The sequence below is a fragment of the Eleutherodactylus coqui genome, chromosome 1 (genome assembly GCF_035609145.1).
Source record: "Eleutherodactylus coqui strain aEleCoq1 chromosome 1, aEleCoq1.hap1, whole genome shotgun sequence".
Classification (NCBI taxonomy): Eukaryota; Metazoa; Chordata; class Amphibia; order Anura; family Eleutherodactylidae; genus Eleutherodactylus; species Eleutherodactylus coqui.
This window is the reverse complement of record NC_089837.1, coordinates 402,015,544-402,033,524: the sequence shown is the minus strand read 5'-3', so window position 1 is coordinate 402,033,524 and position 17,981 is coordinate 402,015,544. Positions and strand designations below refer to the sequence as shown.

The 17,981-nt window shown below is 43.1% G+C and overlaps 1 protein-coding gene across 14 annotated transcripts in view; it reads left to right on the top strand.

The window, feature by feature from the left end:
* Window positions 1-17,981, top strand: part of MBNL2 (muscleblind like splicing regulator 2) — a 146,447-nt gene that overhangs the window by 48,862 nt on the left and 79,604 nt on the right. Inside the window, exon 1 of one of the 14 annotated variants that reach the window (XM_066580377.1) lies at window positions 9,626-9,784. The exons of the other annotated variants lie outside the window; for them this stretch is intronic. The gene's annotated coding sequence lies outside the window, so the exon portion shown is untranslated. Of the gene's footprint in view, window positions 1-9,625; window positions 9,785-17,981 lie in introns of those variants that run through there. 14 annotated transcript variants of the gene reach the window in all.

Here is a 17,981-nt window from a genome sequence, read left to right as displayed (position 1 = left end):
CAGCAGGATAAATAATAAGAATTTGAAAGGTTGGTTAGTGGCTATTTTTTATCTTTACGATGTAGTCAGTGTATACAGGGTTGTTCCAAAAGATCAGAAACCCCATTGATTATGTTAGCAGTTTTAATTACAGTCAGGTGGACATTTTCCAAAAGAAGGTAACTTTGCTTTTTCCCAGACGGAGGTTCCTGTCCCACAAGATAGCGGATTAGCATCTGATCAGTGGGGGTCCAACTGCTTGAAATGGATAGTCCTATGAATGAAGCAGTGGCTGAGGATGTGCGCTGTCAACCCATTCATCTCTAGGTTACTGCTGAAGAGAAGCAGAGTACAGTGCTCGGCTACTTCCGGTAGTCCCACATAAATCAGTGGAGCAGTAGTGTGCATACTGGACCACCGCTCCATATGGGTACATGGGACCCCTCTTCTCATGATCAGTGGAGGTCTCAGTAGTCGGATCGTCACTGATCAGACAGTTGTACCCTATAGCAGGGTTTCCCAAAGTGTGCTCTGCAGATTATCAGGTGCTCCAACTGAGGGTCTAGGTCCCCGCTCTACTCACCGCTGTAGCGGTGTCCGGACAGCCTGTACTGAGGAAATGAACGTCCAGCACCTGCAATCAGCATAGCAACGCAGATCAGATGAGCCGGCTATGGTCATGTGATCCGCATTGCTATACTGACTGCAGGTCCTGGATGTTCATTTCCTCAGTACAGGCTGTCCGGACACCACTACAGCGGTGAGTAAAGCAAGGACCAATGGTGGATTATGATTGGGGCGACCGCCCCGGGCTCGAGACTCCAAGGAGGCCAACGGCCATCCCAATCGCCCCTATTGTAATCTGCACTGCTATTACTACTAGGGTCAATATAGGGGACATTATTAGTACTGGGGCCAATATACGGGACACTTACTACTGGGGCCAATATAGGACACAATATTACTACTGGGTCCCCCAATATATGGGGTCAATACTACTACACGGGGCGGATTTGCTGCGGAATTTACAGTAGCTGTAACAGCAAAGTGGATGAAAGTTTGAAAATCATCCACATGGTGTGCAAAAAATATACACAAAACCCGTTTGCACATTGATATGTAATTCAGGATTTAATTCCGCAACATGTTAATTTAAAATATAATATATATATTAATAGCCCATCCAGTGCTCCAGCGTTTCTGGCAACGTCGCTGCTCCGCCCCTGGTGACATTATAACCCCGCCCCCTGGCAGATATAGCCCCGCCCCCTGGCGACATCATGGCAGGTCCTAACACACTGAGAATACAACTAAGCCTTTATTATGTCAGAGACAACTCAGCAGTCCTGACAGAAGACACTGACCTACCGTCATCACTGAGATCTGGTGGGCTGAAGGACCTGTGGTGATGTCACTGCTGTGGGAGGAGCTATTCTGAAGTTTGGTAGTACTGTATACTGGATAGGCCAACAGAAACAGCCAGGACCTGTGACGACGTCACCATCATGTGATCACCTGTGTGGGTGGAGTCAGGGATTACATGACCAGGGGCTCATCACTGTATCCAAGAGCTGTGTGTGTCATAAATGTAGTAGAGCTGTGGGTGGCTGTTTGTCTAATGTGCTGTGCGTGTAATGTGTATAGTCAGCATGGATGTATGTCATTTAGCACAGCTGTGTCTGTGACGCCCATGTCATGTAGTAGAGCTGAGTTTGCAACATGCGCGTGTACTATGGCACAGCTGCGTCTGTCATACATATATAATGTAGCAAAGCTGTGTTTTACCGTGCGCATGTCATGTCTGTCAGGCACATGTCGTGTACCAAAGCTGTGTCTGTGATGCATATGTCATGTAGCAAAGCTGAGTTTATAACATGCGCATGTACTGTGGCAAAACTGTGTCTGTCACACGCATGTCATGTAGCAGAGCTGTGTTTGTGACGGGCATGTCATGTAGTAGAGCTGAGTTTGTAACATGTGCATGTACTGTAGCACAACTGTATCTGTGACGTGCATGTCATGTAGCAGAGCTGAGTTTGTAACATTCGCATGTACTGTGGCACAGATGTGTCTGTCAAACACACATAATGTTTCAGGGCTGTGTTTGTACCGTGCGCATGTCATGTCTGCCAGGTGTATGTCATGTACCAAAGCTGTGTCAGTGATGCGCATGTGATGTAGCAGAGCTGAGTTTGTAACATGCGCATGTTCTGTGGCACATCTATGCCTGTCACGCGTATGTCATGTAGCAGAGCTGTGTCTGTGCTGTGACGCACATGTCATGTAGAAAAGCTGAGTTTGTAACGTGCATGTACCATGGCACAGCTGTATCTGTGATGGGCATGTCATGTAGCAGAGCTGAGTTTGTAACATTCGCATGTACTGTGGCACAGATGTGTCTGTCACACGCATATAATGTAGCAGATTTGTGTTTGTACCATGCGCATGTCATATCTGTCAGGTGCATGTCATGTACCAAAGCTGTGTGTGTGACACGCATGTCATGTAGCAGAGCCGAGTTTGTAACATAGGCATGTCATGTCTGTCAGGCGCATGTTATGTACCAAAACTGTGTTTGTGACGCGCATGGCATGTAGCAGAGCTGTTCCTGTGCTGCACATGCCATGTAGAAGAGCTGTGTCTGTCAGGCACATGTCATGTACCAAAGCTGTGTCTGTGATGCGCATGTCATGTAGTAGAGCTGTTTCTGTGCCGCGCATGCCATGTAGCAGAGCTGTGTCTGTCAGGCGCATGCCATGTAGCAGAGCTGTGTCTCTGACGGACATGCCATGTAGCAGAGCTGTGTTTGTCAGGCGCATGATATGTAGCACAGCTGTGTGTGTCTATCATATGCCCATGTAACACAGCTGTGTGTGTGACGTGCATGTAGCAAAGTTGTGTGGCGCCACCAGAAACACTGGTATTATAATTTGGTAATAATTACTAGTCTATCTTATGAAGAAGAAGGTCACTCAAAACCCACATCAAATAATCAAAAGTCATACTGAATGGACTTCGTAGTCTTTCTCTGTGCTTCATAGTCCTCTGCTCTGTTTCTAGTTTACGCTTCTGCTGTTTTGGAAGAAGTGGATTAGTGATTTTGCATTGAAGACCCTTCAATCGAGGGAACCGCCAGGGACATGTTACACATCCTATAGTGGTTCATTTCCGCTACGCATTAGGTTTATTGAGTGGTCATCGTTGTAGGGCAGCACAGAGCAGAACATAAGCACTAGTGCTCAGGAAAAGGAACATGTGGCCTCATGTTCTCTGTGGCCTGGTATCTCCAATAGGGATTGCAGTATATTTTATTACTTCAGGCTTTATTTCTTTTTGTAGGATTTTAATATTTTGATTTCCCTTCCTTTGTTTTTTTTCTCCACTTTAGTCCGGCTGCAGACAGCCAGATTTGCAACGCGGAATCCAGAGCAGGCGTCCGCCTCCGGATTCCGCGGCACATTCCACCCATATCATGTTATAGAATAGTGTTCTTTTCCTGTACACAAGCAGAAACCAATTGCGATTTTTCCGCTCACGGAGGAAAAAATCTCAGCATGCTCTATTTCAGTGCGGATTCCGCGCGGACAGCTTCCATTGAAGTCAATGGAAGCCATCCGACCCGCGGCCCATCCGCAATGACATTGTAGAAAGGTTGCGGGTACCAGTGTTATCGCCTAGCGACAACGCAGGAAAAGCAGGAATTTAAAAAGAAAAACTGTACCACGCATGTCTGCCAGCTCGCTGTGCGGACCATCCGCAGAACAGAAAAAGAAGAAGAGTATCATGTATATGCGGATGCCGGTTGGGCACAGGGTCGGTTTCCACTGCCGTCTCCTACGTGTGTAATCCGACCCGGTCGTGTGCAGTCGGCTTTAAGCAGATCTACTATATTTTTTTATCTATAAAATGCACCTAAAAATAGGGGAAAAAAATCATAATAATTAACACTTTCCTGGTGGCCAACGGAGAGGTTAATGTCACTGAGGCCACTCTCACACATAATGTCGTCAAAATGCCTCGATTTTACAGCTGTTTTAATTGTGATAGGTGATGAGGTGCGTTAAAAAGTGCGAAAAGGCGGAAAAAAGAGTAGACAGCTTGAAAAATGCGGCATTTTCTAACGCCACGATCAAGGTGAAATCAATAGGAGCATTATACTGCGATTACCACCGCGTTCCAAACGCCATGTTTGTTGCGGTAAAAAGCGCATTTGTGAGAGTGCCCTAACTTTGGTGTTCTAGGGCAGAAGAGGGGGTTAATATTTTTACATTAAAGGGGTTGTCCCGCGCCGAAACGGGTTTTTTTTTTTTTTCAATAGCCCCCCGTTCGGCGCGAGACAAACCCGATGCATGTGTTGAAAAAAAAAAAACGGATAGTACTTACCCGAATCCCCGCGCTCCGGTGACTTCTTACTTACCTTGCGAAGATGGCCGCCGGGATCTTCACCCTCGGTGGACCGCAGGTCTTCTGTGCGGTCCATTGCCGATTCCAGCCTCCTGATTGGCTGGAATTGGCACACGTGACGGGGCGGAGCTACGAGGAGCAGCTCTCCAGCACGAGCAGCCCCATTCAACACGGAGAAGACCGGACTGCGCAAGCGCGTCTAATCGGGCGATTAGACGCTGAAAATTAGACGGCACCATGGAGACGAGGACGCCAGCAACGGAACAGGTAAGTGAATAACTTCTGTATGGGTCATAATCAATGCACAATGTACATTACAAAGTGCATTAATATGGCCATACAGAAGTGTATACCCCAACTTTGTTTCGCGGGACAACCCCTTTAAGTATTTGATGCAAGCTTTTAAATGCCTTTTATACTATACCTATGACACAGGCATATAATAGCAGGAAAACATCCCTTTTATGTGTAGTAAAAACGGATGAATGCTGTCACTGGGAAGAGGAAAGGGTGGGTGGCACTGTGCAAACAAGTCAGTGGCATTGGTATAATGAATGAATGCATAAAGAATAAAGTTATAAAGGTGCACCAAGAAGTTTGCTGAAAGAAGAGCACTGAAGGTGGCACCTGTAGAGGGACCCAGGTCTGCTGGAGGGGTACGCTCTCATATAGCGCAGTCCGGGCAGGAGTGTTCCTCATCTAGCTGTGTTCATTGCTGTCTAGTTCACTGCTCTTTCTGCTTATCTTCTGCCATGCCACCTCAGTCTGTTTATCAGTGCTGTCTTCTATTAATGTGTTCCCCCAATGTTTGACCCTTGTCTACTCCTGTCACTCCCTTGCCTTCCACATTTTACTGCTTGCAGCTTCCTCCTTTTGAGGTTCCCCCACACTCCTCGTGAGCACCCCGTTTCCTCTCTGCATTCTCATCTTTCTTTAGCCTGAATAAAGAAATAGATTAATAACAGTATTACACAATGTCGGACAACCAGTGCATAGTGTATTCCAGGTTTTACCAATCTCACACAAACGGGTGCAAGAAAAATCGTAGAATGCACTATTTTGGCACGTATTACATGTGTATTAATGCCAAGATAGTGCATGGCAATGGATGGCATGCAGCAAGCACAAAATGTCATTGCTACGTGCAATGTGCCTCTCATGGGTGGCATGCCGCAAATTACAGCCACCTGGGCCTGGTCTATGTAAAATCCCGTTGGAAGGGTATAGCACAAATGTAAATGGGAGCATGAGCTGATTGTCCCCGTTGCCTAGGCACAGGTCAAGGTGGCATTAGTGTGACCATTGGCAGATGTGGGTAGGAGAGCAGCAGCTGTTGGCTGGCATACATGATGTGTGGTAGTTGGATCAGGCCCCAAGGTGGGAGTAGGCTTCATTCAGTGGCCTAGTTGCCTTCCCTCTGGACGCCGTCGGGCATTCCTGACTGCAGACTATAAGATGCAAGAAATTTTTAGCACAATTTTTTCTTGCCCCAAAGTGAATTTATATTCTGAAAAAGAATTGTAGTTTTATGGGACTTACAAAAATCTATAAATTTGTGTAAATAAAGTGTACATTTCGGTTGTAGCAAATACAAGAATAAAGTACTGTCTTTCTTGACTGGCTATTAAGCAATGCAGCAGCTTCATTGTGTCAAGAAATGTAACACATTTGCTCTGATTTATTTTTCTTCTAAGCAGCTAGTAGCAGACTAGTTTTTGCTACATGTATCGGTATAAGCATATAGTAGCAGACTAGTTCTTGCTACATGTTTCAGTATAAGCAGCTAGTAGCAGACTAGTTCTTGCTACATGTATCGGTATAAGCAGCTAGTAGCAGACTAGTTCTTGCTACATGTTTCAGTATAAGCAGCTAGTAGCAGACTAGTTCTTGCTACATGTATCAGTATAAGCATATAGTAACAGACTAGTTCTTGCTACATGTATCAGTACAAGCATATAGTAGCAGAGTAGTTCTTGCTACATGTATTGATATAAGCATTTAGTAGCAGAGTAGTTCTTGCTATACTTATCAATATAAGCAGCTAGTAGCAGAGTAGTTCTTGCTACATGTATCAGTATAAGCAGCTAGTAGCAGACTAGTTCTTGCTACATGTATCGGTATAAGCATATAGTAGCAGACTAGTTCTTGCTACATGTTTCAGTATAAGCAGCTAGTAGCAGACTAGTTCTTGCTACATGTTTCAGTATAAGCAGCTAGTAGCAGACTAGTTCTTGCTACATGTATCAGTATAAGCAGCTAGTAGCAGACTAGTTCTTGCTACATGTTTCAGTATAAGCAGCTAGTAGCAGACTAGTTCTTGCTACATGTATCAGTATAAGCATATAGTAACAGACTAGTTCTTGCTACATGTATCAGTACAAGCATATAGTAGCAGAGTAGTTCTTGCTACATGTATTGATATAAGCATTTAGTAGCAGAGTAGTTCTTGCTATACTTATCAATATAAGCAGCTAGTAGCAGAGTAGTTCTTGCTACATGTATCAGTATAAGCAGCTAGTAGCAGACTAGTTCTTGCTACATGTATCAGTATAAGCAGCTAGTAGCAGGCTAGTTCTTGCTACATGTATCGGTATAAGCATATAGTAGCAGAGTAGTTCTTGCTACATGTATTGATATAAGCATTTAGTAGCAGAGTAGTTCTTGCTATACTTATCAGTATAAGCAGCTAGTAGCAGACTAGTTCTTGCTACATGTATCGGTATAAGCAGCTAGTAGCAGGCTAGTTCTTGCTACATGTATCAGTAGAAGCAGCTAGTAGCAGAGTAGTTCTTGCTACATGTATCAGTATAAGCATATAGTAGCAGACTATGTCTTGCTACATGTATCAGTATAAGCAGCTAGTAGCAGACTAGTTCTTGCTACATGTATCAGTATAAGCAGCTAGTAGCAGACTAGTTCTTGCTACATGTATCAGTATAAGCAGCTAGTAGCAGACTAGTTCTTGCTACATGTATTGATATAAGCATTTAGTAGCAGAGTAGTTCTTGCTATACTTATCAGTATAAGCAGCTAGTAGCAGACTAGTTCTTGCTACATGTGTCAGTATAAGCAGCTAGTAGCAGAGTAGTTCTTGCTACATGTATCGGTATAAGCAGCTAGTAACAGACTAGTTCTTGCTACATGTATCAGTAGAAGCAGCTAGTAGCAGAGTAGTTCTTACTACATGTATCAGTATAAGCATATAGTAGCAGACTAGTTCTTGCTACATGTATCGGTATAAGCATATAGTAGCAGACTAGTTCTTGCTACATGTATTGGTATAAGCATTTAGTAGCAGAATAGTTCTTGCTACATGTATCAGTATAAGCATATACTAGCAGACTAGTTCTTGCTACATGTATCAGTAGAAGCAGCTAGTAGCAGAGTAGTTCTTGCTACATGTATCAGTATAAGCATATAGTAGCAGACTAGTTCTTGCTACATGTATCAGTAGAAGCAGCTAGTAGCAGAGTAGTTCTTGCTACATGTATCAGTAGAAGCAGCTAGTAGCAGACTAGTTCTTGCTACATGTATCAGTATAAGCATATAGTAGCAGACTAGTTCTTGCTACATGTATCAGTATAAGCAGCTAGTAGCAGACTAGTTCTTGCTACATGTATCAATATAAGCATATAGTAGCAGGCTAGTTCTTGCTACATGTATCAGTAGAAGCAGCTAGTAGCAGAGTAGTTCTTGCTACATGTATCAGTATAAGCAGCTAGTAGCAGACTAGTTCTTGCTACATGTATAAATATAAGCATATAGTAGCAGACTAGTTCTTGCTACATGTATCAGTATAAGCAGCTGGTAGAAGACTAGTTCTTGCTACATGTATCGGTATAAGCAGCTAGTAGCAGACTAGTTCTTGCTACATGTATCAGTATAAGCAGCTAGTAGCAGACTAGTTCTTGATACATGTATCAGTATAAGCAGCTAGTAGCAGACTAGTTCTTGCTACATGTATCAGTATAAGCAGCTAGTAGCAGACTAGTTCTTGCTACATGTATCAGTATAAGCAGCTAGTAGCAGACTAGTTCTTGCTACATGTATCTGTATAAGCAGCTAGTAGCAGACTAGTTCTTGCTACATGTATCAGTATAAGCAGCTAGTAGCAGACTAGTTCTTGCTACATGTATCGGTATAAGCATATAGTAGCAGACTAGTTCTTGCTACATGTATCGGTATAAGCATATAGTAGCAGACTAGTTCTTGCTACATGTATCAGTATAAGCATATAGTAGCAGACTAGTTCTTGCTACATGTATCAGTATAAGCAGCTAGTAGCAGACTAGTTCTTGCTACATGTATCAGTATAAGCAGCTAGTAGCAGACTAGTTCTTGCTACATGTATCGGTATAAGCATATAGTAGCAGACTAGTTCTTGCTACATGTATCGGTATAAGCATATAGTAGCAGACTAGTTCTTGCTACATGTATCAGTATAAGCATATAGTAGCAGACTAGTTCTTGCTACATGTATCAGTACTAGTGATGCCACTGCAAGAAAAGGTGCACATTTGTGGCTTGCTGTTTTCTCCAGTAGAGGGCTGCCTAAACCTACCCTATGGGGGATTTATGGTTACAGTGTAGCAAAGAGGTCCACATTGCTAACCATGATTACTGGAGGGTGACCTGTATCATCTGTATATAAGATGTTTGAGTATATGCATGCTATAAGCCGGTGTAGCAGTGACTTGCAGCAATGTCTGGAGGGGTAATGCAGGAGTGGATGGTAGTGCATGAAGCTGGTAGACTGCAGTGGCACTGCAGCAGGAATGGTGAGAGCTGGGTGATGTTGGTTGTGGTGCAGAAAGCTCTCCTGTTTACTCAGCAGGACGGAGGAGCTTTTCACTGCAGCTGTTGCTGAGTTACAGTCCCTATCACCTTCAAGCAGGCGCTGAGGTTTCTGGGAGTTGTATTTCAGCAGCAGCAGCTGGACAGTTGAAGGTTGCTTACCCCTGCAGTAGCATGATGCAGATCCCCTCATCAGATCCAGATATGGGTGACGCGGACATTCTGGAAAGGAAATTCCATTTTCATCAGTATGGATGCACTGTTGTTTTTGCACACTAGTTCTGCTGTATTGCAGTGTCAATCAGGATCCTTGAGCCAGTGCAGAGAAACTAGGGATGAGGAACTTGCCTCTTATTGGTTCCTGTAGACTGGGAGGGATAGAAAGGAAGGGCTGCAGATATCCAGCGACACTGTACAAGCCATCTCTCTCTGCTTCATCATCTGATGGGAAACCCCTGGAAGGGCAAAGCATCTGCCAGGGTGCCAACAAGACAGGGCACAAAACAGTGTCTGCTGCAGATTATTCCTTAGTCTAGTCTGAAGGATGCTGCTGCATGTCAGCGAGGGGCGGATGGACAGTGCAGAGGAATAACAAGTGCTGTGGAAGGTAAGAGGATTTCTTAAGAGCCCCTGGATGTAATAAGAGTTTGCTGCAGTCTGCTGCATACTGTACGTTGCATGCACAAGTCAGGAGCAGGGCTTCAGGAACTATGGCTGGCACACCATCTGATGCTACATGTCATGCTGCAGATTTACCCTTCGCTGTAAGCTGAAGTACTTGGTGGGCTTTGACAGCTCAGGCAAACACCTTATGCTAAGTGCATATGTCTGCTTCAGATTATCCCTCTGATGAAAGTGTAAAGGGTTGCGTAATCTAGACCGCTCGTTATCGATTCCGAGTATTTGGACCCTATAGGTTGTAAGTGTATATTGGATTTGTATGATAATAACGCCTACTTCAATTATGCCATGTTCATGCAATATTAATGAGAACACACAGCCAGCAGAATAAATTAATGGCATCTGATTTTTTTTTTTATCCCCTAGAAAAACCACTATTAGCTCATGTATAACTTTCTAGCTTTCTTTCAGCGAGATAGGAAATATTTAGTTGAGATTTGTGTGTCTGCAGCAAAGGGCATATTAAGTGCTATGGCTAAGTCTGTAGCCCTGCCAGGCTGGCTAGGCCTCATGTGCAGCCATGACTGCCACTGGACCGAGCACAGACCTCTTCTGGAAAAAAGGAACTCGCATTGTGTAAAAGTGAGACATAGAAGCTACAAGCCGAAAAAGCTATATTTCCTTCGCTGCAGCGATGAAGAGCCACTTTGTACAGTAGTAGTGGGAGCAGTTGACTGCAGCACCTCTGCAGTGACTATGACTTAATTGCTATGCCCGCAATTTAGGAGAAAAGTATGCAGTGTAATAAAAGGCTTTCAGCATGCACAAATAGCTAATCAGCTGCAAAATATTAGTGAAACATGCTACTTACATGGGGCTTTATTTTTTTGTGAATGTTGTATTTTATTGGCTTTTCCGGTAACATTTATCATCATTCGGTTTATTATAGACTTGCAATTTACATATACAATAAATGTTCCCCATTTCCAGTGAGAGCCATAAGCACAACTTTACTTGCTTTTTTATTGTGGTACTTACATCTAGACTGTGTAGTTCATGAAGCCATGTCACAAAAATATGTGCTTGGTTGTTGGTATACTTTTGTGGTTCTTTATGCCCTGTGTGAAGGTTCCCCTTCTCTACCAAAACCTGGCTCCAGTACCTGAGATATGAGGAGACCTATACCATAGTTTCCCCTGTGCTTCCCTGTGACATTGACCAAATACTATAGTTTCCAGTGATCTACTAAGAAAATACACCATCACATATGGCAAACGAGCAGCTAAAGTTGGATATGGCTTATTTCCCTTGCCGGTGTGTATCAGCCCGAATGCGTTATTAAAGTACCCCGCATTTGTTAAGGCCCATTTACTCGGACCAATGATTGGGCGCAAACATTCGGGTGAACTTTGTTTGCCCAATCTCTGGCCCTTCTGAATATGACCTTGATCAGCCTATGAATGAGCAAACACTCGTTTGCCAGCTGATTGGATCTTTTATAAAAATGCTCGCTTGTCGGCAGGAAATCCCTCCATTTAAATATGAGGACGTGCTGCGGACGCAGTTTGTCTATATGGAGACAAACGGTCATATAAGCAATTGTTCACCCCATAATACCGAACTCTGCCACATCTGAACGACAGTAGCGAGCGCGATCAATGCACTATTTATTGATCAGCGCTTGTTAAAAGGCAGAAAGTTGGCTCGTCTTAAAGAGCCTTCAGTCATACATAGTATGTTAGGCTGAATGAAGACAATGTCCATTTAGTTCAACCTCCTGTTGATCCAGAGGAAGGCAAAAACTCCAAGAGGCAGAAGCCAATTACCCCTTTCGGGGGGAAAATTCATTTCCGACTCCATAATGGCAATCAGAATAATCCCTAAATCAACCTTTGATAGTTCCTACCTGACTCAAAGACCTGGATCAACAACCCCACTGGTCACCTAATGTCTATATCCTGTAATATCCTTCCGCTCTAGAAAGACATCTAGTCCCCTCTTAAACTCCCCTATGAATTTTGCCATCACCACGTCCTCAGGCAGAGAGTTCCACAGTCTCACTGCTCTTACAGTAAAGAACCTCCTTCTGTGTTGGTGATGAAACTTGCTTTCTTCTAGATGTAGCGGATGCCCTCTTGTTACCGACGCACTCCTGGGTATAAACAGATCATGGGAGAGATCCTTGTATCATCCCCTCATGTATTTATACATAGTTATTTGATCACCCCTTAGCCATCTTTTTTCCAGTCAGAGCAGACAAGTGTTACTACTGTTGTGGAGGACTTCATTGGAATATACAGCCTGTAATTCCACATTCTTCCTGCAGTGGCCGCTACAAGGGAGATGCATGACTGCACAAGGCTTGCCCATATATATGATCTACAGCAACCCGCTTTTAAGGAGTCTTAATTTAGGGAAGAGGTTACCCGCTTGGTACGACCTCTCATGTTAGGCTAAGATCACTTTAGAATAGGTGTTTAATGTGAACGTCTTTGGGGAATTTAAACTAATATAGTAAGAGCTGCATAAATAACAATTCCCTAATGTATTCTTCATACTAGAATTGCCTATATACATGAAAGAGTGTTACACATTCAAGGTTGTTGGAAAGTCCCTCAGAATCCATTAGGAGGATAAAGACTGTGAATGTACATGCCGGTGTATTATACTGGCGAGCTAGCACAATGCCAATGACCCCCCGCATTATCTGTGCACTCTGGCGCAGTTTAGAAGATGAAAGCTGAATATTTGTTGTTATTGGCAACCAGGACACTTCTTTCCTGGTACATTTCTGATCCAGACACTATGGGTCCCAAACGCCAGTGTTTATAGACTTCTGTAAACGTTCTTATCCATTCCTCGTGAAGCCACCAGCCAGGTCACTGCTGTCACAGAGCATGGCCACCGCCGCTCTGCTATCCCTCTCTTTCTGGATACAGACCCAACCGTAATGACACTTTTTATGTGATTGTTCTCAGTAAGAGAAACCAAGTAATCTTGTAGATATGATACCTTTTAATGGCTTACAAAAATACATGATGTTATTGCGAGCTTTCAGACCTCTCAGGATCCTTCCTCAGGCATAGTGAAACAGATCTGGATGGGGTAGAATCACATTTTGCTCTACTGGCTAACACGGTACTAAACCTTTTTTTTCGACACTTTTAATGTGATGATGGGGGAATGCGACGTATCATTGAACATACTGGAGAAAGGCTTTTAGAGACAAGATGTTGAATGTTCGGGCCTCACGGCTCTAAAAAGTGTGATTTCCCCGGTTTTCCTCTAGTCAATGCCACATTAACCCCGAGCAATGATTCCTTATTATCTTAGAGTCTTTTTACACGGAGCAATTAGTCGTTGGAACGAGCGAACGAGTCATTTACTTTCAAACTATATCTGTTAACACATGCGGATAATAGTTTTTGTCACTTTTTCGGCATAGCTTATTCGGTCCGTCATCGGACTGTCAGGAAATGGTTTGTGAACCGCTGAACGATCGCGTTTTACACAGAATGACTGGCAAACAATGAATGATTCTTACAGCTGCTTAAGGGCTTTTTTTTAACTCAAAACAATTATCCTTCAAGTAATTGTTGTGCGAAAATAAACGCTCATTCATTCATTCACTTATCGTTCGTAGTTCATTTTATGAAGACATAAAAATCATTGTTCGTTGTTTGCCCCTTGTTGCACGTAAAAAGCGATTGTTCAGTCATTTACAACCCATTTCCAGCCCCCCCCCCCCCCATTCGACAGACCAACGATGGACTGGACTAGCTATGGGGAATAAATGGTGTAAAAATGATTGTCTATTAATCACTCTGTGTAAGATTCCCCTAAAATGAACGATATAGAAAAAGAGAAGAAATTATCGTTCAACATTCAGTCATTGGCCGTGTTTACATTAATGGATTATCCTTCATTATCTCATGGGCAACCATTTTTTGAAGAATACTCGCTCTGTGTAGAAGGACCCTGTTGCTTGCACACAATACTACTAACCACCCAAGACTGTGGCCCTGGGACTTGCTTGCTTCTAGCCCTTTCCAGCAACTATCGGGTTGGTTCCCTACTTTCTTTTTGTAGGTGTCTTTGGAAAAGGGGGTCTTATGCAGGTTCTCGGAGAATAGGATTAGCCAACTAGAATGTGGCCTTTCTGTAGGACCCCTTGGCAGCTACACATACTGCCTTTATGGTACCACCTTAGCTGTCCATATGCACAAAAAAATGAGATGGTTAAAGTGAGAGGATGGATACCTGCAAGCTGCAGAGGTCAAACGCAAAACCGCTATATGCTTTCTAGCATAGTGCCATTCCTTGTGTATCACTGTGTGTCACTGTTAGCGGTGGTTTTGTACCTAATTGTATACATGAAGTTAAATACCGTAATCCCTTTCCCGTAGTATGATATCTGATGAGTCATAAGTATGGCACGGGGAATCATTCTAAAATAGATTTTAGTCTCCTATCGCCAACCATTCTGAATAGAACTTTGAAGGTGTGAAGTCAGAAATCCAAGAAGCGGGAATGGAAAGAAATAGAAGATGAAAATCTTTAAGAATCAGGAAGGAACGTTAAAAGCTTTTAGGACAACAACATATGATCTGTGCTGGGCTTTTGGGAAGATGGTTTATAACGATCATTATTATTATGGTTATTATGTACCTCCTTGTAACAATTGTGGTGGCTACAGTAAGTGAGATGTACACACAGTTTCATCATGGTAAATTGATTAATTAACGTCCATCTGCTGTACCGTTCCAGATTCATTGCATTAAAAGCCCCGTTTAGTGCTGTATAAACTCATTGCAGGTATTACAGAATTTCTAAAATGAGCAGATGCCAACTGGTAGAAGAACTTCTGGACTTACTATGGGTGGTGGACTAGACTTCCAACTTTGGTTCTTGACTTATGAACACTCATACATAATCACATAACAAAGACATGGGTGGCAATGAATGGTGCTATGCGCTTGTCTTGGTAGTCTTTTTATATATGATGTATCATATATCCATATTGTCTGAGTGATGAGGTGTTTCTATTGCTTATAATTGCCAGACATAAGAGATACATTTTCAAAGCTCAACTTTGGTTTCCTATCTTCGATATATTCGGCTGAACATCCATTCTCCTCTCGTGCCTTTCCCTGCTTCAGCGAGATTAGGTCAACCACTCTGATTGGCCATTTCCATCTGGTAACAACTGTATTGTATGGTCTATTGGATACCCTAAGTCAAGGGGGTCAATCTGGTAGACAGAAAATCTTTAAAGGGGTTATCTCATGAGTGATAGAGCCAAGAGAGTGCAAAGCAGTTCCTGTATAGAGAGCCATCGTAAAAAAAAAACCTTTGGTCATTGTATAACGCAATATGCTTATACAGTGGCACACGTCAGACCCTTCCTTACATTGGGAAATATTTAGGAAGTACGGCTGGCAAAACGCATTGTGCACTGAGCCTAATAGGCACCACAATGTCAGCTTAGCAGTTTGGAGCCGTGCGATTTGGCCAATGCATATATAAGCCTGCAGTATAGTCTTCCCTAAAGAATATGCTTCAGTACTTCTTGGTGGAAGTGGATATACACTACACACAATGCAAACTGCAGTACGGCTCCATATTGCAGTGTGTAATGTATTGGGTGAATGTGGCCTAAGTGAATGGTAGAACATGTTATATGTTTGCTTTACTTCTTTTCAAGAGCTGAAGCGGTACACTTTCCATTACCTTGCTACAAGAGCTGTGTGCGTGTAGGATGGCGGTTGGCTGCGATAATTATATATGACTCATTCTGTTATGAGTTAGACCTTGATTTTTATCAAGTTCTGTGACTACATTTTATGATGGATGTAGTGAATATAGCAGTCAGTATACCGGAGCCACATGTAGACATTGACGCATCATCCTGTGAATTGGAGGCTTTAATAAGTCCATAACATGCAAGGTACACAGACTTAGGCACTCGCTAGCATTTAGCACCATTCCAGATCTGCTTCCTTAGCAGTGAAGTAATCGCCTTATTTCAAGCTGCTGAACTTGTGCCTCAAGCTCTCGTATGTTTAAAGCGTTCAGGAATAGGCAGCACTAGGACCCATAGACCGCTGATATTAGAGGATATAAGGACTTTAGAACATTAGGCTCCATAAACAAGGATCACAATCGAGATGCAAATTTGCCTGCTAGTGATCACTATGATGGTCATCAGTGACGCTTATGTAGAGTTTAAATATCTACTAGTTATGCTAAATCACATTGTTGGGGATGTAACTGGATAATCCCATTTCTTGCCATTTTATGGTTGGAAAGATTTGGTTTGCTAGTTGTTGCATGCAGACAAGCCCTTTCCTCCTGTCCCATGTACTCAGGGCATCCTTGTATGAGCCGCTGCAATAAGAGGAGGGTATTGAATGTATACTACAGTTCGATGTAGGAGATATGAACATCCCCGATCACAGAAGATTACAGATAGTTCACCGCCCGGCTCATTCTAAGCAGGGGTTATTTACTGGTACATGGACAAATTTTGAAGTTTAAATTATATATTCATTATATCAAATGGGGGTAAGATAATAGAGAAGCCATATTACATTGATCGGTAAAGTTATAGCCATTATTGCAACACACATCACAAATCAGACCCAATATACACTGGTAGTCAAGGGGTTAAAAGTAAGGATGAGCGAGTATACTCGCTAAGGCACTACTCGTTCGAGTAATGTGCCTTAGACGAGTATCTCTCTGCTCGTCCATAAAGATTCGGGGACCGCCGCGGCTGACAGGTGAGTCGCGGCGGGAAGCAGGGGAAAGTGAGAGAGACATCTCCCCTCCGTTCCTCCCCGCTCTCCCCCGCAGCTCCCCGCCTCGTGCCGGCCCCCGAATCTTTAAGGACGAGCAGGGAGATACTCGTCTAAGGCACATTACTCGAACGAGTAGTGCCTTAGCGAGTATACTCGCTCATCCTTAGTTAAAAGTGATTATTTCCTCTGCATATTATTAAATCTGGGTTCTCATTTATCAGATGTGTCCAGCCGGTTGTTTCATGCTGGAGCTGGACACAACTGATGCCTTATTACATCAGGTCTGGCCTCCATAGCCGGATGTAACCAGACAGAGATGCAACATGCAGCATTATTCTGTCCGGTGCAGCATCTGGCATCAAGACTGAGGCACTGATGTCACGAACTGCCCCACAAAATACAATGGCATCAGTGCCCCTCCTGCGTTTCACTGAGACGCAACACAAAAAAAGCCAGGAAGCTAGATATAAGAGAACACGGCTAAAGATACACTAGGTATACGGACGCCAACAGTATACTCTGTAAGAGGCAAATGGAATACAAAAAAAGAGTATTAAGACGTAATCAAAATTGCATACTTCTGAGGGCTCCCACACACTTCAGGTTTTTTTAACACGATTGTCAATGGGACTTTCTAATGTTAAAAACGCATCACAAGTTTGTGCTTTGCGATTTTTGTGTGATGCGTTTTTGACATTAAAAAAGTCCCATTGACATTCGCGTTAAAAAAACACAATGGCATGGGCGCCCTGACTGTTTCACTTCCCTTATGCTTGTATACTTTTTTGTGGGATAGAAAAGCGTTCTACAAAAGAAGCAATAGCAAATCTAGGGAATCGTAAGGCGGTATCTTTTCATACTTTTAACCTATATGTTTTTTGGTCCCAAATGTCTGTAAAAAAGTCCTGAATGTTTTTTTTTAGATTACAGTCAATAGGAAATATAGGGAACCGTAATGTATGAAGACATATGGCTACATGTGTAATGTATATGCTAAAAACAGAACCTATGTGTTTAAACTTGCGTGTTTGTACACATTTTTCCTGTACTTGTAATGTACGAGCATACCGCCATGAGAACATAGTTTTTGGGTTACGGGAATGCTGCAGATTTTTTGAACCAGAATATTCCACAGTATTTCTGCATCAAAAAAAGAGTCAAAATCTGCACTATTGGTGCACATTTTGACTCATGATCAGTTGCGGATTCCCAGATGATTTTAGCCTACCGATCCCCCCTCCTCAAAATCAGCAGCCACTCTGTGTAGCCCTCACTCGGCATCTGCCACTTAGCGCTGGGCAGGTGATGCTCCCATTTCTGCATCACTTGACTGGTGGCGGTGGCTCTTAGTAGCAGATGTTGGGTGAAGTATGTAAGACAGGC